This window comes from Globicephala melas, chromosome 17 (genome assembly GCF_963455315.2).
Source record: "Globicephala melas chromosome 17, mGloMel1.2, whole genome shotgun sequence".
Lineage (NCBI taxonomy): Eukaryota > Metazoa > Chordata > Mammalia > Artiodactyla > Delphinidae > Globicephala > Globicephala melas.
Window position 1 is genome coordinate 47,360,167 of NC_083330.1, and position 25,706 is coordinate 47,385,872.

Consider the following 25,706-nt stretch of genomic DNA (forward strand, 5'->3'; position numbering starts at 1 on the left):
CAAGAAAGAAGGGTAGGTAAAATTTTTTTTAAATTCTGAATTTGGAAAAATCTTACAATGATGTTATAAAAAAATAATATCTAGATTATGAGGTCAAAAAACAATGCTCCCCTTGAAAACTGTAGGGGAATCCTTACTTGTCTACACGGCTTCTGGTAGTTTGCGGGCAATTTTTGGCATTCCTTGGCTCGTAGATTGCTCCTTCTAGTCCTCCATGTTCACGTCATCTTCCTTCTCTGTGTGTCTCTCTGTGTCCAAATTTCCCCTTTTTATAAGGACATCGGTCACATTTGATTAGGACCCACCCTAATAACCTCATTTTAACTTGATTACCTGTGTAAAGACACTACGTTCAAATAAGGCCACATTCTGGGGTTCTAGAGGATAGGATTTCAAGATATTTGGGGGAGGGAGGGGGAACAAGTCAACCCGTAACACAATCCCAATTCTAACTGGTGGTTTTAAACTCCGGACTTCACCCTTGGTTCTAGTTGCTACTGCCTCTTTCTTTTCCACCTCCCACCCTTTCAAACCTCCAAAGCCAGTGGTGCCCATGGTTCCATGCTCCTACACTGCTTATTATGGGCTAATTTGTGTCCTCCCTAAATTCATATGTTGAATCCTAACCCTCAGTACTTCTGAATGTGATTGGAGATAGAGCCTTTAGAGAGGTGATTAAGTTAAAATGAGGCCAGTAGGATGGGCTATAATCCAATATGACTGATGTCCTTATAAAATAAGGAAACTTGGACACACAGAGAAACACCAGAGAGATGCACAGAGGAAAGACCTTGTGAGGACACAGTGAGAAGGTGGCCATCTGTGAGCCAAGGACAGAGGTCTCAGAAGAAGCCAAACCTGTTGGCACCTGACCTTGGACTTCCTTCCTCCAGAGCTGAGAAATAAATTTCTGTTGTTTAAGCCACCGAGTCTACGGTATTTTGTTCTGCAGCCTGAGCTGACCAATCCACTGCTCAAAGCCCCTCCTGGCTGCATCTGGCAATGCTCCTGAGCACTGTCCCCAGGCCTAACTCCCTCCCCCACTCTGTGGGCTCTTCCTTGACTTACATCTCAGTGTGTGAGGTCCATGCAGCCATCTTCTCAGCTTAGGTAGGTGGCATGGCCACCCACAGGGTTACGCTCCCAACACTGTCCAGTGTGACCTTTGATGCCACAGCCCCTGTGGCTATGATGAGGGGCGATGGGAGCAGACGGAAGGAGGGATTCCAGCAGCTGCTTTGAGACTATTTATGGGCTCAGAGGATGTGAAAGAGGATCACGTGAACATCAGGCAGCTTGCTGAAGGAGAAGCGTGACTGAAAAGCTCCGTTGAGGCTTGAAACTCTTGTTTATTCCTGTAGGTCCAGCAATGCAGAAGGAAGGAAGCCGGCCCTTCTAGCCTCTTCTACCCCCACGTTGTCATCAGGCTCTGGATTTTTCCTTCCTTGGATTTCTCCTGGAAACAGCTTCCTTTACTTGGTGGATATCCAGATGTTCCCCTACCCCATGGGTCTTTCCTTCCTCTTCTGGTTCTCCACTTGTTTCCTGGCCTCTCCTGCATAACAAGGGTTAACACAGTAAAGAGCCTTGAGTGTTGAACAACTCACTGTTCTGGGCTCCGTGGACACAGCTGTGGTCAAGGTTGACGTCAGGAGTTTACATTCTTGTGCTCTGGAGACCGTAGATAAACAAACAAACAAGAAAACTTTGGGGGAGTCGTGCTGAGAATTAAGATGGGGAGATGAAATGGCAACTGATCAGGGATGACTTTAGATCAGGTGGTCTTTGGAGCAGCTCTTGGGGTTGGGGAGCCGTTGACAATTTATGATCGACAGTACTCTTACTCGAGCTGTGAAAGCACCAGATACACAACAGATTTCTGCCCTCCTGGCTCTAAGTTACAAACAAGTAAATGTTTGCTTATCTATACCAGACAGAGGGGGTAACCAGACCTGGTTAGAAAGTGAATAAAAAATGCTCCCAGGTCCCATTTCCTTTGTCTATTTAAAGGGGATTTTTAGCCATCTGGAAGTTTTCTTATCAGACATTTGATAAGGAAAAGGGATGTTTTGAAAGGTTGTTACCCAAGAACACATAAACCAGGAGAAATATATTTAACCTACCCTGGTACCTTCTTGAATTCCCAGACATTGAAAGGACATTTAAAAGTGACTCGGGATCCCAAAGCCAGGCACTGTCCCTTAGGCCCCAGCACTAAGTCCAGGGGAGCCCTTTCAGATGGGTACACTTTTGCCAAAGGTCTGAGGGCAAGGGCATGCAGCATCCCAGGTCTTACAGACATGCCCCGTGGAGCTCTGTGGCAGCACTCTGTGGGAGGGCCACAGCGGAGGGGGCTGGGGGCCATATGGGGAGCATAGGTGGTGCCAGGAGCAGCTGGAGCCTCAAGGCCTCCCCCCAACCTCACCCGAAAATGGCAGGAGAGAGCACTTGGCTCTTATCGCTGGTGCACCGATGTTCATTCCAGGGCCAACACACTGACCTTCAGCTCAGGAAGTGACTTCTTAGTCAATTGCTTCTTTGGAGGGACCTGCCAGGATTTGAAATGAAGCAGCAGTTCTTGTAACATCCAGTCATAAATCTAAATCTTTTTTTTTTTTAACTGAAGCAAAATAGTGAGATAACTTGACGTTTTGCATGCTTAAATTTAGAACAGATTATAGCAATTGAATACCCACATCATAAGCTGCTTCATTTGAGCACAACACACGTACCCAGGCTCAGCTTCATGTGATTTGAGTCTCGAGAGTGATTCTTCTTCTGCCAAAGTTTTTAAATCTTAGGCTGACTAGTAACTTTCAGCCCGAGGATGAGGCCACCTGATCTCCAGTCCTGGCCCTCACTTGGTTGAGCAAAGGTGCCTCTCTGGGCCTCAGGAAACCCCTCTCTGTGGTGTGCACACACTGTGTGGTGTGTACACATGGTGTGGTGTGCAATGCCCAGCTCTTATGCCCAAAGGGTATCATCCCAGATGACCACAGATAGTCTTTGGGATGATGTGAGTAGAGAGATCTATGAGATTATATTATGAATCTATGGCTAATAATGGCTATTAATAATAGATGCCACTCACCCAGTACTTCTCACATGCTGGGCACTGTTGGAAGCACACTTTGTCTTAATTGCCCTAGTTCTCATTCCTCATTTTACCAATGAGGAAACTGAAGCCCAGAGACGTTAAGTAACTTGCCCAAGCTCAAACAGCTCTAAGCGGGGAGCCAGGATACAAACCCAGGCATGTGAGTGCACCCTGTGCCTTCCAGCCTTTGGGTATCAGCCCTGAGATCTCCCCACCAGCACTGACATAGAGGGATGAGAATGGGATGGAGCTAGAGAGTGATGCTGACTCAAAGATGGCTCCTCGTGGGAGTGATGTCTCTGGGCCTGTCCCAGAGCTGGGGAGAGAGAGACGTGGAGGCAAGAGGGATAAATAAATACAAAATGGGTGATCCAATTTAGAAAAAAAAAAAAAAAATCATTGCCACCTGACCATGAGCAAGGTGCAGTGTTTTAAAATTTCCCTTTCAAGATAATTGCTGTAGACCTTAGAAAAATGAATCTAATAGAAGAAAAAAAGAAAGGCAAAGGGAGCCCAGGGATTTGAGTATGAATATGCAGGTTTAAAACATCTTTTCCCCTTGAAATACAACCTCTTACCTTGCTGGAAAGTCCTGTTACTTTAGCTTTGTCTCAACTCTCACTCTAAAGGCTGGCTGGGCTTGTCAGTCAAGACCATCTGTGCTGGAATGAGGTTTCTTCCAAAGACCTGATTTTGATTTTCTAGGAGCTACACCTGACCTCATACACTTAAAGAGGAACGTCTTCATTTCTGCTTGCTGTCTCCCTTCCTGCCTAAATAGGTGCTTGCCTGATACCTACAGGCAGGACAGCGGGAGGCGGGTTATTGGGTTTTCGGAGAAACCATTTCCTTTTCGTAGGACATAGCTGCAGAACCCAGGAAGTGCAGAGATTCAGCCAGAGGTGTTTGCGGGCTTTGCCTGAGGACAAAACATCCAGGCCAAAGTGAAGCATTTAGTCAAAGCCAGTGGGCCTTGTCTTTCCAACCCTTTCTTTGTTTTTTTTCTCCTACTCGAAAGTTGTTGGAATGAATTCACCTTTTGGTGGGTTTCCTTGTGGATATTTGTTTGGACTGACTGCATTCCTACGCATGCTTGTCAGTAGTTGCAGCCCTTCTGTGACCTAATCTGGGCCCAACTGATAAATATTACAAGGCGGGTGCTATGAAGATGAGGAAATGGGAGAGAGTGGGCTTCACAGAAAATTATGAGAGCCCCTGACTCTAGAGGCTTCCATTCAAATGAAGCCACCATCTAATGGTTAAACAGATCCATTTAAATAAATGCATAAAGTACAAGAGCGTCATCCCTCTTGTTGGAGCTGGACGATTAAATAAGACTGAAATAAAGATGTTATTATTGATAATAACGGTAAACGACACCATTTATTGAGCATCTATTATGTACTTGGCAACATTATCATGTGGGAGGTACTAGCTCTATTTGGATGACAGAAAGCAGACCCTGTGAGGTGCCAAGGTCACAGAGCAAGTAGTGGCGGAGACGCAGGTCCGAGTCCACAGTCTGTGCTCATGTGGCCCCAGATGAAGAAAATGAGACACAGATTCTCATGATGTGACTTACTCATGCACGGGTGCAAAACTTGCTAATGAATAAAGCAAAATAATAATAAAATGAGCTGGTCTGAGGACCCGCGATTGTCTGGGTTCAAAACTTGAGTTATAAATACAATTCCAATCATGAAACTCTCCGTATGACACTGGATGAGTTACTTAAACTCTCTGAGCCTCTACTTCTTCATCTCCAAAACGGGCTAATAATGCTTAGTTCATAGCATTGTCATGAGGCTTAAATTAGATGCACCATGCTATGTGCTGAACTCAGGACTTGGCATATGGTATATAATCGATAATGTTGGTTATTGTGCGGGTCTTCAGGGAGAGCAGGTGACTATTTGTCCAGGGGGCTTTTCTTGACCTTTTACCCTCATGCCTCCACCTCCACTGTTCCCTGCAGGAGTCCTGCAGTGTCAGCCATTATGCTCTTACCCTGCTAACTCCCTTGAGGTCAGAGAAGCAGGTGGCTGGGGATGGAAGGCAGTCAGGACCTTGGCCAACATGCCAGTTGAAGGTCCTGGCCAATGGCCTTGACTTTGCCAGCGCTAACCTTTTTTATACCTGACAAGGCAAACTACCACGTGTCAGGTCAAGACAAGAACAGGGGTGCAAGGAGAGAGCCAGCCCATGAGATAGGAACAGGGGTAGGCCAGAGAGCCCCTGGAGGTCACTTTCAGCCCTATGATTTGATATTGGCATAAAACTGAATGCAATACATTTAACTCTGAGACATTCCCACCTCCCACCTGACCTCAGTCTGGGCAATCTTCCTGTTAGTCAAGAGGACAAGCCATAAATCTCCCTGTGGATGGGAGTGCTGGGCGCACAATAAACTCTGCTGTCTCCCCTGTTTTCCAGAAAGGGTTGACGGATCCTTCCCCTCACATTTATTTCAGCACAGTAGAATTTCAACAAGACAGAAATAGAAGCCAGAAAGCTTGGTCCTGTCAAAAGCTCTTAATATAATTATGAGAGTCGGGCCTCTGTGTGTTCCACTCCCCAGCCCACGAATAATTAGGGTGCAGAGGCCGGGAACTGAATGGAGGTGGGGGAGGAGTGGGGAGAGACGGCAGGCTGAGGGCGTTGTGACTAGTGTAATGGCTGCTGCTTCTCTGCTGGGATGCCCCAGTCCTGCAGACTCCCTGGGAATTCTGCAGCTTCATAAAAGCTCCCCTTAGAGCTGGGATCATCCCAGGCAGCAAGTAGTGGCTCTAATAGTTTCAGCTGATGCGTTATGGCTGTCCCGCCTCAGCTCCCTTTACTGAAGGTTAGTTATATAGAGATAGGCCCTCATCACCCCCGACATCCACAGTATATGCAGAAGGTGGCCGGGACACGTAGGCCATGGCACCAGGCTTCGGGTCTGATGGGGACCTCAGAGGCAAGCCCAGCCTGAGCATTCGGGCTACCAACGGGAAAGCAGAGTCCCTCTTCCCTGGAACATTTGCTTTCTGTTTAGTGTTTAATTTTCTCTCTGAAAGGCAATCTATGGAATGGAAAAAAAAACAAAAACCAGTCCCTAAAGTCCATTCGAGCTTTCTCTTCTCCAGGTTAATTTCCATTCAAATGCTTATGTAGCTCCCGCCGCAGAGTTAGGCATTTGTTACTCTAATTCTGCTGCTATTCTCCCCAGGGTTTGCTGTTTTGTCAGGGCCTGTGCTGTTCCATTTCAGGGTTCGGAGCAGAATTACCGAGCTCAGTGTCAATGGAGGGGCTCAGGAGGGGCCCAACACCCAGGGAAGGAGCTCTCCATGGATTCTTTCTTCCCAGCCCCAGAGGGAGGCTGTCCTTTAGCTCTGCTGGCTGCCACCTGGCTCCAGAGCATTTATTCTACACTGGTGGTAAGGCGACAGAGCCCTGTGCTCTGTACATGGAACAGACTTGCGTCCCCAGAACCTGCTCCTCCATGATTCTGCACTTGGCCTCTGTTGACAGCGGTGCTGACGATATCCTTAAGAGACACCTCAGCTTAGTCCTTAAAAGCACTCTCTTGAGTCAAGCTGGATTGCTTTGGTTTGAATCTAAGAACTGCCACTTATCAACTATGTGACTTTGGACAAGTCCTTTAACTTCTCAGTTTCACCATCTATAAATTGGATACCAACAGTACAGGGCATTAAATGAGTTACCATTGTTGTTAGCATTAAATGAGTTTGTAATAGATATAAATTGCCTGTAAGAGTGTCGGGCACAGAGTCAGGGTCAGCGGGTGGTGGCTATAATCACTATTACTGTTATTAGTCCCTCCTGGGGCTGGCCTGGCTGCAGAGGCAGGAGCTGAGTGCCCAGCAGGATGTGCCCTGCATCTCAGCGGGGCAGGGTGTGAAGGGGTGGCCATCCCTGCTGGGTCCACCGGATGCTAACTGCTTGGTACTCACACACTGGATTCTCCTGGATCAATGGGTGCTTCCATCCCTTCACAGCCTCCATGTTATTCCTCCAACCCACCTGGCCTGGGGACTCCTGGAATGTGACTTCTTTGAGGAGGACAGGCAGGCAGGGAGGAAATCAGGAATTCTGATTCTCATCCTCAGAGGGATTCAGTCCCTAGGCCAAGGCCACTCAACTAGTACGTGGCATTGCAGGAGCTCACATGCACACTGGCTTGACTCCCAGGGGCGCACTTGCCTACGAGGCCCCTTGGGGTGATGACCCTTTGGCCAGGGGCCACTCTGTGTCATTCCACGCTGTGGAGTGGTGAGTGGTATGAACGGTTCCAGCAGTGAATCTCTGAAAACAGAAGTGAGGCTGTTTCATAGCCTCCAAAGGCTGGAGACAGGCTCTGGTTCGAGACTCCCCAGGAGGGAGAAGCTGGCCGTCTTTGAAGGCCTCACCGAAAGAAGCGCCCAGCCTCTCCAGACACAGGGTGAGCTGTCACCTGCAGGCCGAGTGGAGGACAGAGCCTGAAATGCCTGGCCACCAGTTCCACCCTTATGGGACCCAAAGCCTCACCAATCTGTGCCCCTGCCTGCTGGCAAGGGCCGCCAGTATCAAACCAGGGCCTGCTCCCTGCTGCCCAAGGGCCCTCCCTTCCGGGCACGTGTGGATGAACCCTCGGCTCCCACCAAATGAGCTTCCGGGCAGGAGGATGGGCAGCTGTCTCTGTCAGCCACCCCTCTGCAATTTCCTAACTTGTTTTGTGGCACGCTGCCAACTGCACAAGTTGGCTGCTACAAAGTGTAGAAATGCCAACTGGAAGTCCACGGGCACATCAGAGCTCCAGGCTGCACTGGGCCTCCAGCAAGCCGGGCAGGGTCCAGCGAACCCCAGGAGTGTGGATCTCCTGAGGGCTGTTCTCGGCCTTGGCGTGGTCAGACCTCCATGTCTGCAACCTGCCCCACCCCCATCCCCCCGCCCCTGCCCAGGGCCTTCCGTGCTGGACTCCCCCTTCAAAGAGGCCAGGCCCTTTGCCTGCCTGTGATTCTCTCCCTGTTCAGGCTCTGGTTATATCACCTGGGGAACGGCTGTTTTAGGCTGTATTTCCCTAGATCAAGAGTATTCCAGCTTTGTTCCCAGCAGGCCAGGCAGCCCCAGGGTGATCTAAGGAGCTGCCAGTGTCTTTGGTCACTTCCCAGCCATAACCTCCTCAGGTCCTGGCTTTCCTGTGATCTTTATGTACCATTATCAGCAAAGGTCAAGGATCTGGGCCCCTAAGGCATTCCCTTGTCAGTCTAGAGCCTTCACTGCCCCTGTTAAGAGATCCATCTTCCTGAGGCCCCTACAGAAGAGGAGGGGTGAAGTGTCGAGGACAGAGCCTGGCTTTTGGGCCAGATCTGGGCTCCAGGACTGGGATGTTGAGTAGCTCTGGGCAAGGGATAATTCTAGCACTCAGAATGCTCCCCACACAGTAAGGAGAGTGGTAGCTCCACTAACTGTCATTATGTGGGCAGCCCAGGCCACTGTGCACACTCAGTGTTCCTCAGATGCCTGTGAAACGGTTTCCCAGTAAGCCCATGACACCCAGGCTGCTGGTGAGCTTGGGCTCCTGCTGAAAGCAGGCTGCGCTTGTTTGGGAGAAAGGGAAAGGAATGGCCTTGAAACTGGCCGCCTCCGGAAAGAGGTAGCAACAAAATCCAGAGCTTCCCTGAGCAGAAGAGCTAAGCATTGAAGGGCATGTGCAAAAGAAAGTGAAGAGGAGATAGCAAGGGCGCCGCACATAACTGGCCTATTTTGCCTTTTCGTACATCCTCAGGCAACTTCCAGATTCTGGAGTTTCCTGCCCAGCCACCCTCCATAGACCCAGCCCCTCACTTTGCACCTCATTCATATCCCGTTGTTTCATGGTCTTGCTCTTTGCAGGGACAGCTGATTCCCAGCGCTGATCCTTGAGACTGCAAACACTTCTCTGTGTTGGGAGGATGGTCGATAGAAACATGTGGTCTGCTCAAGGCATTCTGGAGGTTCTAAAGATGGGGAGTTCTATGCAAGAATTGGAGGAGGTGGACAGGCAGGACTTCCAGCTAACAAGCCTCCTGGGGCACTTTGGAATCCCACCACAGGCCTCTCTGCTGGCACAGTTGACCAGGAAAAAAAGTGAGCAGATGGACAGAGATGTGTGTGACTGAAAGATCAGGCTGTTAGGGCTTCCCTGGTGGCGTAGTGGTTGAGAGTCTGCCTGCCGATGCAGGGGACACGGGTTTGTGCCCCGGTCCGGGAAGATCCCACATGCCGCAGAGCAGCTGGGCCCGTGAGCCATGGCCGCTGAGCCTGCGCGTCTGGAGCCTGTGCTCCGCAACAGGAGAGGCCACGACAGTAAGAGGCCCACACATCACCAAAAAAAAAAAAAAAAAAAAAAAAAGTTCAGGCTGTTGGATGCATGGATTGGTCCTCTTGGATCTTGGGAGGTGTGCTGACTGGAAGAAAGGTTAGTCCCACAGGAGAGCCTGGCCCACCACGTGTCCGTCTGGCTGTGGGGCCCATACTGCCTCCCCCGGGGGCTGCCTGCATACAGAAAGGCAGGGAAGTCTCAAGGAACAAGATGCACGAGCTGGGCAGGCGTGCAGAAGCCAGCAGCACACCTGGGCTCCTTCCTGTCCTGGGGAAGCCTCACAAGGAAACAGCACCCCATACCCCAATTCTGTCCCATGAGAGCATCCCGAATACAATCACAGAAGAGGTATGTTGGTGCATTTTCAAGGCTACAGACATAAATTAGGCAATTTCCCTGATACCTGAACTGCCCCACATGACATCTGATTTAATTCTTCATAACCAGCATCAGTAACTACTGATCTCCAAAGCAATGAATGAAGCTGCCCAAGGTTCTGCCGAAGAAGGTGGGTCCTGCCCCAGCCAGAGGTGTTCTGAGCCGCCAGGTGCCACTTCCCAAGTCCCTCCCATCAGTTATTTCTGGCCTTACCTTATCGATCCTTTTAATAGCAGGCAGTAACAATTTATTAGCACTTTTCCAGAGTCTCTGCCTCCTGGCTAGATCTTTTGCCATCCTGAGAGCTGAAGTAATATTTCTTCTAAATCTAGCTCTCTTCAAGGCGCTACAGGAGGCCAGTCTGAGTGAGTCAGGGATGCTACAGAGAAGGAAGAATTAAGACATTTCCATTTTCCCACTGCTTATTTATGAACAAATAAATCTGTTGGTTACAACTGAACAACTGTATGGGGCTGGGGGGAGGGGACTACAGAGACCAGATGAAAACAAGCCATCTTTGATTTCCCTTTACAGAATTTAATTTTTTTAATTAAAAAAAATTTTAATAGTTTTAAATGTTACTTTCTACTTACAGTTATTACAGAATATTGGCTATATTCCCAGAGTTGTACAATACATCCTTGAGCCTACCTTACCCTCACTACCCCACCCCAGTTTGTCCCCCGCCCCGGTAATCACTAGCTTGTTCTCTCTGTGAGCTAATTTGATTTTTAAAGTGGGTTAGGAGGTGAAAGGACAGCGCAGCTTGAGTCCGGTGGGTCGGGGGCTGGACTTCCCGGCAGCCCAGCCTCCCTGCCCTGCTCTTGTGACTCAAACTTTTGGTGCTTCAGTTTTACCCACGACCAAAAGGAGGTAAGGAAGAAGCCACTTCCCTAACTCATGACCCACTAGTTGATTCCTGACTCCTCTCCTTCCGGAGAATAAAGAACTGCCGGGAAGGCGCTGACGGCCCGCGCGCCGGCAGGGGACGCCCGACTGCGGGAAGGAGGAGAAATTCAGGAGTAACTGGGCCGCGGGGAAGGGGCCTCGGCAGCCCTTCTGGCTTCTCAGTTATCCTCCGGCCCCAGCCAGGAAGCAATCAGGGACTCGGCCTGGGCAGGCGTCTGGGGCCGTATAAACTCAAAGCGTTTATCCTGTTGGTGGCTGAAAGGAAAGAGGCCAAGAAGAGGCCAGGGACTAAGAAAGTCCCACTGTGGGACCAGCGCTGCAGGCTTTCGGGCTAGAGTTGCCTTTGGAACCAGAGTGACTGCTTCCCAGAGGAGGGACTGCTGGCCCAAAGCTGCTTCACCCTCCCCACGAAGGCCCTGCTCTGTTACCCTCCAGTCCTCTGCCCAGCACCTCCCACTTCCCAGAGCCGATCCACACCCCAGGCACCAGCTCCCCGCGCGTGCGCAGTGCCAGCCCTTGCTCCCACTATCCACCTGACTCTAATTTGCCCAGTAACAGACGTCACTGTGCTCAGAGCAAAACAGAGGCTCAGAAAGGGTAAGTGACTTGTCCAAGACCACACAGCTAGTAACTGGCTTCAAATGCAGTCCATCTGCTTTATTGTTTACTTATTTTTCCAATATTAATACTATAGTAAGTTACTGACATATTGTTTTATATATAGAACTTTAATATATTTGTAAAATTATGCAATATATTAAATTATTTTATAGTTAATGACTATTTTTATTATTACTGTTGAGGTTTTATTTATTTTTCGAATAGGCAGTAGTGCATGCAATTCAAAATTCAAAACATACCAGAGGAATGCAGTGAAAAGTCCCCCACCTCAACCTTTGTCTTTCAGCCGCCCAGGTCTCCCTCCTCTCCTCAGGAGCAACCACAGTTAATCTGTTTCTTGTGTATCTTTTCAGAGACAGTGGAATAGATAAAGATCCAGGGGTCTACTAGCCAAAGAATGTAGGCAGCCTCTAGAAGCTGCAAAAAGCAAGGACACAGATTCTTCTCTGGGACCTCCAGAAAGAGAAACAGCCCTACTGACCCCTTGATTTTAATCCCTTAAGACCCATTGCAGACTTCTGACCTCCAGGATAATAAGGGAATAAATCTGTGTTGTTTTAAGCCACTAAGTTTGTGACCATTTGTTACATCTATAGAAAACTAATATGAGTTCCCAGTTTATAACTTATCAAATAAATATTAGATTAAATATTTAAATAGGAATACCAAGCAAACAAAACTTGTGGGGAGAGTAGATCTTATAATTATGGCTTCAAAGACAGAGTGAAAGCATTTGTAAAAACCTCTATATATTAAAAATAAACCTATAAATGAAATTATCATGCAAGTTACAAACTGGAAAAATATTTGAAATGTATAAAATGAACAGAGAATCATCTTGAATGGTAAAGTTAAGGGTGATTTTCTACAATGAATGTGCTTTTTTTTTTTTTTTGTAAAGAAGATACATATTTCAACAGAAAGAAATTGTTACTGTGGCAGTTGTATTAAAAATGAATGAGAGACAAGTATGGGCACTTCACCAAAGAAGATACAGGGATGGCAAATAAGTGTACGAAAAGACGCTCCACATCATTAGTCACTAGACAAATGCAAATTAAAACTACATTGATACACCACTGCACACCTATTAGAGTGGGTTAAATTAAAAAGACGGACCATATCAAGTGCTAACGAAGACATGAAGCCACTGGAGCTCTCACACTCTGCTGGAGAGGATGTAAAAGGGTGCAACCACATTAGAAAACTTGAAAGATAAGCAAACACCTACCATATGATGCAGCCGTACCACTCCTAGGTATTGTCCCCAAAGAAATGAAAGCATGTGCCCATACAAAGACTTATATGCGAATGTTTATAGCAGTTTTATTTTTAATAGCCCCAAAGTGGAAACAACCTGTTCATCAACAGGTTTCTGGATAAACAAATTGTAGTATATCCATACAGTGGAATGCTACTCAGCAGTAAAAAAGAATGAACCATTGATATCTGCAACAACATGGAGAGATGTCAGAATAATTACACTGCATGAAAAAAGACAGACCAAAGGAAAAAAAAAAAAGACTACATACTGTATGGTTCCATCTATAAAATTCTAGAAAATACAAACTAATCTATAGAGGCAGAAAGCAGACCAGTGGTGGCCTGCGGATAGGGTGGAGTGGGGAGGGGAGAGAGGGAGGGGTCACAGTGGTGCACAGGGAAACTTCAGAAGGGGTGGGTATGTTTACTATCTTGCTTGTGATGATGGTCTCACAGGTGTACACAGACATTGAAACTCATCAAATTATGTACAGTTTGTTGTATGTCAATTATACCTTAATAAAGTGGTACTTGAAAATGGCTTGATCTTGGAAAGAGATGGAAGACACTTAAATACATAACACTAAGTGAAAGAAGCCAATCTGAAAAGGTTACATGCTCTATTATTCCAACTATATGACATTCTGGAAAAGGCAAAACCAATGGAGGCCATAAAAAGATCAGTGGTTGCCAAAGGTTGGTGGGGAGAGAAGGATCGACAGACAGAGCCCAGAGGATTTTTAAGGCAGTGAAATTATTCTGTCCGACTGAGTATCCACTATAATGGTGGACACATTTGTCCAAACCCATTGAATTTACAACACCAAGAGTGATTTGTAATATAACCTATGGACTTTGGGTGGTTATGACGTGTCAATGTAGATTCATCAGTGGTGACAAATGTTCCGCTCTGGTGTGGGATGTCGATGGTAAGGGTGGCTTGTGCATGTGTGGGACAGGGTGTACGGGAGAAATCGCTGTACTGGCTGCTCAACTTTGCTGCGAACCTAATACTGCTCTAAAAAGTAATGTTTTGTTTTAAAAAACTGGCTTGAACCATTGAATATGTTTTGTCTCTCTTATCAGGGCTCTGGGGGCAGAGGGGGTCAAGGGTTTGTTCAGGTGCTACAGATGCTACTGAGGACACAGATGCTTCCCATCTTTGGGCTGTGTCTCCCCTGTATGGTTCCATCTATAAAATTCTGTTCTCTCTGGCGCTCCCTTCCTCCACCCTCTACCCCAGAGGGTTCAGTGATGCTCACTGGGGTTCCCACAGGCCTTTCTATATAACTTCATTGTCCTTCTGTCTAGACTGCCTTATGCGGGCACATGTCTTAACGGCCAGACATGAGCTTCTAGAACCACTTCTCTTTCATTAGGGGTGTCCCGGGACCTAGCCCAGTTATGCCTGAAAAAGTGAACTTGAATAGGAAGAAAAGCCGATGGAGCTAGAAGAGGTCCCGGAGAGGACACAAGGCAAAGGTGGGAGGTGGGAGGCAGTAGGCTAGGAGCGGTGTCAGTACAGAAGCGAGTACTAAACACTGGAAGACTTCAGTACTGAAGCAGCAGAAATGATCAAGATCTAGAATGACAAAGGACATCACTTGGATGAGCTCAGAAAAAATAGACCTGGGAATATCGCTCTGAAATTAAAAGGAGAGAGTTTTAGAACAGAGGTGGCACAGCTGGCCTCATGGGACAGAATTCTCTGTTCATTCAACATATGGAACTTATTATCTCGAAGAGGTCGTTCAGGGAAGACTACAACAATTTTTAACAGGTTAAAAGCTACTAAATGGACAAAGTGACCTCCCTTGTTAATGCCAGACCCTGCAACCTCACAAAACACCCTCTCCCGATCTCAGTTCTCCAGAGGTATCTTTGGGCTGGATGAATCACGTGCGTCTGAAGTGAGCCTCAGATTATCCATGCTTCATGGCTCATCAGATCGAAAATCACCTCTGTGGGGCAGAGATTCCTGATAGCAGGAGAAAGAACAGGAGATGCTCCTGGCCCCAGGATTGTACAGTCATTGCAGCAGTGACTGACTCTTCCTTGCCGGCCATCCCAGGCAGAATTCCAGAGACGCCCTGGAAGTTCGGGCCCCAGTCTTAGTTGGCTGGTGGCCAGCAGGCCCTAGCATTGGAATCAGGATGGTTCCTGCATATCAGGACCATTGCTGTTCTGAAGCCGTTTATCTGCGGCGTACAGACGCTCTCTAAAGGGTCCAGCCCACTAATTGCAGACTCAGAGTCTTTAAGGAACATTTGAGCTGAATCGGGTTGAGATTCTCCGCTGAGCATAGCTTTTCTATTCTCTAAGTTCACTGGAAGCACCGGAAAGAAATCTTGCAGCAATAGCTGAATCTCATTCACCTGCATCCCAGCCCCCCAGTCTTAAGCTGCACCCAGTTCTAGGTGTCTCTAAGGTCTAAACCCAATTGGCCATTTCCTCCCACTCCCAGCTTGGGCATTGCCAGGCGGCTCTCCAAACCCCTGGCTGCCCGTGATGGGCCCTGGGGTCTGGGGTCCTTCCCCCATCCCAGTACTTCTTCCAGCAGCTGCTCCCAGAGTTGCTCTCCTGGACCCAGCAACCTCTGTCTCCTTCCCTTCTCTTTGAGCAGAAGGCCCCCTCTTCTCTTTCCCCAAGAGGGCTGAGACCATCCTCACCAGCTTTCTTCCTTTTCTCCTCATCTGATCTCCTTTGTGAGCTTGATATGTTAAGTTTTCTCTGTTCTTCTGAAAACCAAAATCACTGCCTCTCTAGGACTTGCCTTCCCCTCTCCGTTTCCGTCCTCAACACAGCTACACAGTAACCTTTGGCTTGCGCCTCGCCTCCTCCTGTTTCCTTCCCCCACCCCTCTACTGAAATGGCTGCTCCCAGAGCACCAGTGACCTCCTGGTCACCAAAGTCTAGGGCCATTTCCAGGACTTTGTTCTTTTTCCTGCCCTCACGGTCACCAGCCTGCTTCCGACTCTCCTTCCCTGACTCTTCCCTGTCTTGGACCCCCAGCATTGCTTCCGATGACCCAATCAGCCAACCGCACTGCACTCTGGACCTTCTTGTTTGAATGAAAACATCTTGCTTCAAGGGCTCTCGTTACCTTCTGGACTAAATCAGCCCCCTGACATGATGGGTTGTCACAGATGTGGCCCCGGCAGGCTTGCCTGCATCACTTGTGACCGCTTGTCCCTAGCCCCTTATACTTCAGTCACATCCAGATTTTTGTAGCCCTCTCATTGGTTTCCATAAGCTTGCAGGTGCTGTTTCCTCTGTCTGGAATACCTCTCTTCCCACCACCACTCGCCTCTCCCCCTCAGTGGGGGAAGCCGTGCTCCTAATGCTTTTCCTGAATGTGTTCTATGGGCTTAGTGACTCGGCAGCAGCCTCAGCCCTTTGAGTGCCAGGAAGGTACCCTGCAGCCCGGTACGCAACAAACAGAGATCCTCAGTCTTCTGCTTCCACACTGGCTCCCTCTGAAAATCCTTTCCATCTCACAGTTTCAGCTTGCAGCTCAATTCAGCAGAAATGCTTGGATGCTACCCTGCAAGCACACGTTGGGCTAATTCTCAGCTCTCTGCCTTTATACCTCATGTCCTCTCCTAAGGCCAGACCCATGTTCCTGCCTGTTCGCAGGATGGAAAGTTCTGATCAGCACTGATTGCTTTCCTCTTTCTCCCCCAGCTACCAAATTCTGTCCATTCGCCCTTCACAGCCTAAACAGACAAACAAGCAAAACAAAGCAAGCCCTATGCTTTGTCTTTCCTTTCTAGTACTCAATCTGGTTGTGACGGTTCATTTTCTGTGTCAGTTTGGCTAGGCCACAGAACCCATTTGGTCAAACATGAACCTAGACGTTACTCTGAAGGTGTATTTAAGATGAGATGAACATTTAAGTCAGCAGACTTTGAGGAAAGCAGATTATCCTCTCAAATGTGGGTGGGCCCTGTCCAATCAGTTGAAGGCCTTAAGAGAAAAAAGACTGAGGTCCTCCGAGGAAGAGGGAATTCCACCTGCAATCCACCTTTGGACTCCAGCTGCAACATGAACCCTTCCCTGGGTCTCCAGCTGCCGGCCCACCCCGCAGATTTTAGATGAGCTGCCTCTACAATCAATCATGTGAATCAGTTCCTTAAAATAAACCTCTTTCTCTCCACACACACACCCTATTGCTTCTGGTTTTCTGGAGAACCCTGACTAATACACTGTTCTACCTCCTAACTCGGCTCCCTGTTCCTGCGTTCACTCCCCTCCAGCCCACTCCAATGATGCTCGCTGATTTTTTTTGTAATGTTAATTTGCTCACAAAATTTGCTGGAGCCCTACTGTTTATCAATGAATGGCTGTGTTTCCCAAACATCAGATGTTTGCGTATCTTCACCACATTTGACATGAGTTTTCAGTGTCTCGTCTATACAGTTACTTGTTTTAGATTTTACTTTACACTGACCCTTCTCAGGGATGTTTGCATTTTGGCAGGAATGTGTGAAATTTTTTTTTAACTTTTTATTTTTATTGGAGTATAGTTGATTAACAATATTGTGTTAGTTTCAGGTGTACAACAAAGTGATTCAGTTATACATATTCATGTACCTATTCTTTTTCAAATTCTTTTCCCAATTAGGTTGTTACAGACTATTGAGCAGAGTTCCCTGTGCTATACAGTAGGTCCTTGTTTGTTATCCATTTTAAATATAGCAGTGTGTACATATCAAACTCAAACTCCCTAACTATCCCTCCCCCTTCCCTCCCCCCGATAACCTTTAGTTCGTTCTCTAAGTCTGTGAGTCAGATTCTGTTTTATAAATACGTTCATTTCCATCATTTTCTTTCAGAATTCCACATATAAGCAATATATTATGATATTTCTCTTTTGCCGTCTGACTTACTTCACTCAGTATGACAATCTCTAGGTCCATCCATGTTGCTGCAAATGGCATTATTCCATTCTTTTTAATGGCGGTGTAATATTCCATTGTATATATGTACCACATCTCTTTATCCATTCATCTGTCGATGGACATTTATGTTGCCTCCACGTCTTGTCTATTGTAAATAGTGCTGTGATGAATATTGGGGTACAAGTATCCTTTCGGGCCATGTTTTTCTCCAAATTTATCCGAGAGTAGGATTGCAGGATCATGTGGCAACTCTATTTTTAGTTTCTTAAGGAACCTCCATACTGTTCTCCATAGTGGCTGCACCAATTTACAAGAATGTGTGAATTTTTAAGATAAAAGCTCTTGCAGTCCCAATCAAAAGGTGAAGAGCAGTTTTGTGGAAGGGTTTTGAGCTTTCCTAATTCCCTGCCACCACGCAAGCTGGTCCTCTTGACTTGAAGTTAAATTTCTAAGATGGAAGGTCCCAGCAAGATTGAGATGCGTGGGACTTCCCTGGTGGTCCAGTGGTTAACACTCCATGCTCCCAATGCAGGGGGCCTGGGTTTGATCTCTGGCTGGGGAACTAGGTTCCCGTATGCTGCACCTAAGAGCCTGCATGCTGCAACTAAAGATTCCGTGTGCCACAACAAAGATCCCGCGTGCCACAACTAAGACCCAGTGCAGCCAAATAAATAAATACATATTACAAAAAAAAAAAAAAAGAGATTGAGACGCATGACACAGATTACTACGCCTCTCTTGAGTCATCAAGGCAGAGGTGGCTCCTTCATGCCACTTGTCTCTTCATCTGAGGTTGGGAGTGGAGATGGTGAACGTTTGGTCCCACCTCTGGGGGTAGGGATGGGGGTGGGGAGTATGAATGAAGGAAGAGGAAGAGGGCGAGAGACCACCCAAGTTTTCGTAACTCACTCTCTGACGTTTGAAAATACCCTATTTCATTATTTTCTAGGATTGATTTCTGCAACATCTATTCCGAGAAAAATATTAGAAAGGAACATGTCGTTTCTTTGCACCAGTTATCCCCTTTGTCAATATTAAACGACTTAGTCACTTCTCTGGGGAATTAAAGAGGTTGATTCATGGCTATGTGACCCTCTTGTCACTTCTGGTTCCTTTTTCCTTGTTCTATATCAACACTTAGAGCCCTAGGGAAGGGCCTTTTTGCACTCAGAGAAGAACCTGAGAGGAGCCTGTAAGTAAACTTTCAGAATAATCTTGATTTTGAAATTGCTTTTTTTAATAAGAAAAAATTAAGTATTAGTAAATTGGAATAAACTGTTGAGACTAGAGGAAACTTTAAACCTCTGCCTCTATCCCCGACAGTTTACCTATGTACAGAAATCTCAGAAAGTCTCTGTTAACATGGGTCTGAGGGATCTGAATCCCTCGTCTCAGGGAGGACTGCAGCCTGAGCATCTTCTTAACAGAACAGCTGTGTGGACGTGGGCCATCCCTGGCTTCTGAAGAACTGATCTGTTAGCCAGGCCTCGGGTCACAGAGAGGAGCAGGGCTGGCCCGGAAAGGCTGCCAGGCCTCACACACAGTGCCATGCTGGGCTGAATTGTTCCGTAGACACTCCTCTGTTTACCCAGTAGCTTTCATTAATCTTTCCTTCCTTGTGTGAAGGGTGCTTTCAGAGAGGAAGGCGTTCACTGGCTTTCCCAAGGCAAGAACGAGGAAAACAAAATTATGAGGAATTCATTTCACCTCTTGGCGCTGCTCGAGCTACTCTGGCAGGCTCAGAGAACACTGCGTTCCCGACCAATTTATAAGTTTGCAAGAGTTTTAAAAAAAGAAAGAAAGAAAAAGAGAAAAGGACAAGAAACGCTCTGTCCTCCTTTTGTCCCCCTTACGGGTGCTGGGCTTCTGCAAAATGCCAATGCCCAGAGTGGGCTCAGCCACTCTCCTTTGCCTTTATTTCAGAGACTGTGGGCTGGCAGGACCCAAGGGAGCTGTGGTCCCCAGAGGTGAAGTGACTTATCCAAGGTCACATGCAGGCCAGACCCCAGGTCTCCTGTCTCCCTGCCCCGTGGTCTTTTTCTATCTCACTCTGCCCTTTCTCCAAATTCCCTTTAAAATGAGATTCCCATCAAGTCCTGAGGTCAATGAGAGGCTGATGTGTTCAGACAAGGTTCCCACAGGGGATTAGCAGAGCCGGTTGGAGGAGCGGAGATAGAACGTCGGCAGTCGGGTTTATTTTTCCCCAGGGTGTCTGCAGACTATACCTGGGCTTGTTGAGCATAAGCCATTGGCTTCTGCATGGGGAGCATGGTCAGAAGGAGCTGGTCTCACTTACTGGAAATCTCAGGATGTCCGACAAGGCGAGTGCTACCCACTTGGGGAAGGAGGGGAGCAATAGGGCCGCACTGAGTTCCTTGTCCTCTGGGTCCTTCCCCAAAGAAGGCTGCACTGGTTTCTCCTGCAACTGCAAAAGCTGTGATCCTGTGGGTTTCTGTCTGCCAGCGCCAGAGCGACACTGGTGATGTGCTTCTTCAATATCCCCTCAATCTTGAAGGCGCCCAGGGTGGGCCACTTTGGAGGCTCTAGTTATTATTGTCACAGCTGCTGACTGGGCCTTGTTATCTGAAGCAAGGATGCGTTCTTTGCACCTTGAGAGTTAATCTGTGCTCAAAGGAATCACAGGACAACACAGGAATGTTCATCGCCCTGACTCCCCAACAAAGTGGGCGAACAGGGCTCTGGGGCTGGGGCTGGGGGCTGGGAGCCTGTGTCCTCCGTGCCAGGGCTTTTGCTGCTGCCACTGACGTTTAATACCCCCCGGGGAAAACAATCAAATCCACTGCGTATGCACCTCACAGCCGGCGTTTGCTGGTGTGCGCAGGTTGATGGAGAAGCCTGGCCACTTCTGTTTCCCATGGCAACAGCTCAGCTCTGCGTGAAAGCAGATGTGTGGGCTCAGGCTGGATACACAGACCGCACAGTTCTGCCTGGCTCCGGACTTGGACCAGGAGCTTCTCATCACTGCCCCCGTTCCTTAACTTGTCCCCTCCCACCCAGCCACACAAACATCCCTTTCATCCCGTGAAAGAGATTTGGGTCCTTGGTGATATTCTCCTGTGAACTGTAGCTGTGGTTTCCTGGCCCCGGGTTGTGGCACGAACTAGAGTTTAGGGATAAAGGCAGAAGAGTGGTAATTATTCTTGGGATATTGCCGTTGATAAAAGCAAAAAAGCAGGTACACGGTCCTGGAGAGACACTGATGTTGAGATAAACATTGTTGATAATGGAGGCACCGTAAAGAGAAATGCAGGTTAAAGTGATCAGGTGAGCCTTTCAGCTGCTGCTGGAAGAAGCGATGGAGAGAGAGGGAAGGGCTCAATCCAGGAGAGCAAGAGAAGGGAATAAAATAGAGCTAGAGATCTTTGGGGAAAAAATATTCCCAAGGCATAGAGAAAAACCTTTATGCATGAGACTGGACTCTGGCCTACAGCATGATTTTAAAAGGTACCAGGGAATAAAAAGAGGGTAACTCAGATGACTGGAGAAGGAGAAGGAGAGGAGGACGGCCGGGCAGAGAGAAGAGGGGGAAGTCACGTGAGGATTTCCCCAAACACCAAGGGTTGCAAACTGACAACCAGTAGCCAAAATCAGTGTCAGACTATTTGAAAATAACTTGAGCCAACCTTTTTTTTTAATCAGAGATGCTACCCAAAGAAAATTAGATTTCTGGCTTTTCTTAAAAAAAAAAAAATCAGAAAATCTGGCAACACTGGGTCTGTGTACAGCCTCGAAGAAAATCTGCTGGGCTGGAGCTACTGCTCCTGCAACTTCAGCTGGGACATGGGCTCCCAGCCCCCCAGGACCCACTGCCCACACCCCTGCCCCCCAGGAAGTCTCTGTACCTCCTGATTTTCTTCACTCTTTACAGTGCCTGTCTGACCCCTGCAGGCGTGTAAAGGCTCAGTGCTGCCCACACTGCCCTAATTTACCAGCAAAGGGAAAGCCCCGACCCTAACCCCCAGCTCAGCAGAGAAGGTGGGGACCAACACTGAATGCTGCTCTCATCCCCTGGGATGAGACGGTTCAGTTGAGAACGAATGCCCTGCAGCCTAGACCTCAGACCAGGACGGGCCTGACACCGATGGAGATCTAGAGTCAGCTCTGGAGGGTTCAGTTAGGCTGTGCTGACAGAGGAGGTGGAGGACGCCCCATGCACATGACAACGCAAGGAGAGTTTATACCTAGAGTGTTGAATGGCATTTCAGGATTCGCGTATGATTGGGATCCTGGGAATACATTTCAACCAAATTTAGAAGCTACTCTTTGAGGATCATGGTAAAGAGAGTCTGAGAAACTTGCCTATCCTGAACCCTCAGTGCCACGTAAACACGGGTTAGAATCCTGGCTCTTCTACTTACTCGCTGTGTGACTTTGGGCAAGTTGAACCTCTCTGAGCCTCAGTTTCATCATCTAAAATATAACTATATAATCATACAGAGCTACTGTGAAAATTAGGAATAATGTATTTTGGATGCCGTTAACAGTGGCCAGACGCTTGGTGACAACTTGGTAACTATTATCTATCATTATTACTATTTTGCTTGTCCACTTTTCTAATTATTTATTTTATGATGCCTGAAGGCAAATTTGGTATGTGGGAAATTTTAACTCCGTTGCTTAGGAACTCTGGTAGGAATTTTAAAACAGGTTTCATGAAAAGTCAGAAATGAGATGTTGATGTGATGGGAAATGTGTCACATTGTGGGAGAAAACTGGGGTCTCCCTCCCACTTCTGCCTCTAGTCCAGGACAGCCTCGGCCAGCCCAGTAGCCCCCTTGGATTTTCGTTTCCTCATCTGTGGAAACCAGCCGGCCAGGTGTTGCTCATCTAGAACTGTGCTGTTCAGTAGATAGACACCAGCCACATGTGACTGTTTAAATTTAAATTAATTAAAACTAAATAAAGTTAAAAATTCAACTCCTCAGTTGCACCAGCCCTAAGTGCTCAATTGTCACATCAGGCTAGTGCTGACCATGTTAAACAGCACAGATACAGAACGTTTCCATCACTGCTGAAAGTGCTATCAGACAGTCCTGAATTCTAGAGATTGCTACGCAGTGCCTGGTTCTCAGACGAGCAGCCTCAGTACCACCTGGGACTTGTTAGGATCGCAGACTCTCAGGGGCCAGTCTAGAGCTTTGAAACCAAAATCTGCATTTTGACAAGACTCCCCCAGTGATAACATACTCAAGTTTAAGAAGCTCTGACCTATAATATTTCTTCCAGCTCTAGAAGTAAAATTTAAGAATCTGGGTATCTGCCTGAAAAAGTCTTTGAGAAAGGAATAAGTAACCAGCTTGTCCAAATCCTGATTCCCTGATTTTTCTAAAAGGAAAGAACTGGGGCCATCTGAAGAAAGAAAGTTCAGCAGAATGACTGCACCTCTGCAGGAGCAAGAGGATAGCAATCAACAGACATCTAAAGGCAACGCGTCAAATATCAGTGCTGGGAAGGTGGTGCAATCCACCTCCTGCCTCTGAGCCTCTCATCGTTGGGACATTGAAGCCTTGCCTAAAGAGCTTCAGAGAAGGGACATTCTCAATTTGCTGTGGCAGCAAAGAAACAAGAAGAAATGGGTTGCATTTCCTAGGCACCTTATCTCCAGGGCATCTTAACGTGCTTGCCAAAGCTTCCCTCCTTAAACATCACCAGGAAGGAGCTCAGGCAGGTCTTTTATTCAAGTAGGGAAAATGAGGAACAGAGATTGGTGAAGAAATCAAGGCCACATTCAACAGCGACAGGAAGTCAAGGCCACATTCAACAGACTGGAACACCAGCCCTGAGCTTGTGGTCCAAACTCGCCTCTGTGGCTTGAGCTATAAGATAGGAGAGAAGGCATTTGGTCCTCTTGCTGCAGAAAGTTTTGATGTCTTTTGGTGACATGCTGTTTTCAGCACCAAAACAAAGGGGAATAATATTAGATCTTTTGCTTGTTAAGAAAATATGTGCCTCTTACAAGACAAAATGGCAGTAATATATCTTATTTAATTGTTATTAGATTTTATTGCCGAAAGCTAAAATTTTAATGTATCCATAAATCTGTTTCTCACTTGCAGAGAAATCTCTTTATAAAGAACACACTGTCCAAGGATGAAGGCAAAAGGAGGGAAAAATGAATCTAAAATATGCATTATTAATTTTTTAGAAAGCAAGCAACATGGTACCTCATAAAGGATATTAGAAAAAAATAAGACAGCTGGGATTTTTGATTTGCTATAGAGAAAAATCTGCTGATTTGAGAAACATTCTTACAGGGTAAACTATTTTGATGCAAAAAGAAATGAGCAGATAGAAATGGGTTTGTGATCTACAAATCAGCTCTTAAACAGTCACTGGCAGAAAGTGTGATGTGTTTCCAGCAGACACAGTGGGCTGAGCACCCTGTCACATGACGCAGAGCCGTGGAATCTGGGCATGGCTCAGGGGGCAGGGAGACCTGGTCTGAATTCTGCTATGCCACCTACTCCCCGTGTGATCGCTGACACATTTCAGCAAGCACCTTGAGCCCCAGTGTCCACTGTGTGAAAAGCAACCTCCAGAGGCTTTAGGGAGGATGCAGGGAGATGCTACATATAAAGTGCTCCTAGGACATAATAGACAATTATTATCTATTAGTGTACCAATTACTCAGATAATGGTTTGGGGTCAAATCCAAAGCCATACCGAAGAAAGCAAATGGGGACACACCTAGGAGGAGAGGCAGCACCTCCCAGTTTGCTGTGGTGCTGGCTGTCCTGCCCAGTGTCTGCCTGCTCTCCGCTGACTGATCAAGTCCTCCGACCCAGGCAAGGAAGCAGGGCTGACTCGCACTGGCAAGGCTGGGGACAGTTTAGGAGCACAGGGGCTATCAGTGATTCCTGGGGCTCAGAGAGGCACAGGAGTGGAGTTGGTGCACAGGAGTACTGCCAACCTCCAAATCAACCTCCAGTTCTGAAAGGAAGCAAGCTTGCAGGAAAAAAGAACTCTGTTCTTTTGCTGGTCCCCATTCTAAAGTCCATTTCTTCCAATTTCCTTTCCTCCGGATGGAGTAAAACCACCTTCTTAGGGAGGATCTTGAATCTTCTATAAGGCCAGTCCCACATGGTAATGACCCTTCTTCAACACGACGTCTCCCCGTATCTCTTCTCTGCACTGAACTTTCCCATTCAGATTACGTGCAGCAGCTGCAAGCCCTCTATATTATTGCTGAAGACATTTCCACAGGTTTGTTCCTAACCTGCCTATTTCCCCATCTCATTTCTGTCCTACATTAACCCCATTCCGCCCGAACCCGAAAAGAGAGCCATTTCTTCCCTTCAGCTTGCTCAGTTCATGCCCTCCCGCCAGTGACTGGATACCTTTCTCACATTACCAGTGTAATTCACTGGCTCAAACGGTATTAAGCTACTCCATAAATCCAGCCCCAAAATATTTGATGTGAGAAGGGATTTATTTGAGTGTTTAAAAACTGATCAATGTCTTCGTTAAAATTCCATACATAAGGTATAATGCTCATTAGATATTTTCATGTCAATTAAGATAGCTCAAATTTATTTTGTATCATCCCAAATGAACCCAAGGCTCTCTGAGTGCATCACACGCCTAAATCTGCATGACTGACAGGGCAGTAGCAGCCCCATAGCACCTTCATTTTAGATCCAGGAAAAAAGAAAAGATGATTAACTCGGTGACAGATTATTCTCATTTTCCTTGTAAGATTCTCAGGAGAGAACTGCACTCAGAGGTTAGGAACGAGGGAGGGAAGGCACAATGGTTACAGAGCTGAATACAATGGCCTCAGTCCAATGCCACGTTTAAGTTTGGATGCCTTTGGTTTGCTTTCTTGTCTGTAAACTTAGAGCACAAGAAAATAGATGACTGTCAGAAAGTGATCTTATATAATGCAGTTCATTGAAATTTCAGCCTGTCCATCAACCTAAGGTCTGTTTCAGTTAATAAGACCCATGGCACAGGATTGCTGCTTTTATCAGTGAACAATCACTGTGCAAAAAAAGCAGCACATAATTCAGGGGCTCAAAGTGAATAAGCGTTTCTTATTGCTCAAGTATCTGTGATCAGCTGGTGGCTGGGGACCGGCTGGTCTAGGATGCCCTATTTCACATATATGGCAGTTGACTAGCTATTGGCTGAGTTGATGGAATAGACTGGTCATGTTCCTCTTGTCATTCAGCAG

At 47.1% G+C, this 25,706-nt stretch overlaps 1 long non-coding RNA gene across 12 annotated transcripts in view; it reads right to left on the bottom strand.

Annotated features, from left to right (window-relative positions):
- LOC115856647 (uncharacterized) overlaps window positions 1–1,515 on the bottom strand; it is an 81,393-nt gene extending 79,878 nt beyond the window's left edge. For 4 of the 12 annotated variants that reach the window (XR_009559620.1, XR_009559618.1, XR_009559626.1 and 1 more), the window contains exon 1: window positions 1,069–1,509. This is a non-coding gene — a long non-coding RNA (uncharacterized lncRNA). Of the gene's footprint in view, window positions 1–137; window positions 266–1,068 lie in introns of all 12 variants that reach the window. The other 8 variants (XR_009559623.1, XR_009559617.1, XR_009559616.1 and 5 more) reach the window with 6 other exon arrangements.
- Window positions 1,516–25,706: the final 24,191 nt, after the last annotated feature.